The following is a 1,039-nucleotide window of genomic DNA, read 5'->3' as shown; positions in this document are numbered from 1 at the left end:
ATTTTCCAATTGATTGTATTAATATTAAATAACATAGGGTTTGGAGACTGTATCATTGAATATTTGGAGTTCTTTATCAGAGTCAGATAAAGATAAGATCAAAGTCTAAGGGTGGGGAAGTTCCCATAAAACAGAATGGGAATTCTCACCATCAATTATTCAGGAGAGGAAGGCAGGTAGACTTTGGATTAAAGATGTGAGGCCTTCCATGTTGGAATTTAACTGTGGAAATGTTCCTACTGTGAAATTGAACTACTTTCGCTTGGTAAGGAAATTTTAGAAAAAAGGTGCAGAGATATTGGATTGGGTTAAAGTCCCTGATTATTCTAAACATAACCATTGCTAGTTGGAATATTAGTTACTCCTGTTATATCTCAGGCATTCAGAAAATATTTGTTTACCTTCATAAGAAAAGCCTGGACACATTTTGGGATGTTAAAAAAAATGTAACCATATTTCAGAACACACTAATTGGTGCTAAAATTGGTCAGGTGAGATTAACTGAATCAATCTGTTTTTTATCTTTCCTAAGTTTTCAACAATGAATATGCATTAATTCTGGGATTAAGAACATATAGTAACCTTCACAATAGCCAAGCATAAGTGGAAATATCTAGGGATATACCTAACTGAAAAAGCAAAAGATATATATAAGGAAAACTATAGAACATTAGTACAAGAAACCAAAATGGACCTGCGGAAGAAGAATGAATCAAGACCTGTACCTCACCCCATACACAAGCAGAAGTTCAAGGTGGATCACAGACCTGGAGGTAAAGCTCCAAACTATCAGGCTCATCAACAAAAAAATAGGGACAAAGCTAAGAACCTTAACACAGGGAATACATGGGCTGTCAGCAATAATGAAGGATACTCACCCAGAGGAAGAGAACATGGATGTGTGGAACATACTACAGATAAAACACTTGTGTGCATTGAAAGACTTCATTAAGAGAGTAATGAGAGAGTCCACAGACTGGGAAAAGATATCTAGTGATAACATATCAGACAAAGGTCTTATTTTTAAAATCTACAGAAC

The sequence above is a fragment of the Echinops telfairi genome, unplaced genomic scaffold (assembly GCF_000313985.2).
Source record: "Echinops telfairi isolate 266 unplaced genomic scaffold, ASM31398v2 ScPeMD7_7467;HRSCAF=8505_0, whole genome shotgun sequence".
Lineage (NCBI taxonomy): Eukaryota > Metazoa > Chordata > Mammalia > Afrosoricida > Tenrecidae > Echinops > Echinops telfairi.
Note: the sequence above shows the minus strand (reverse complement) of the source record.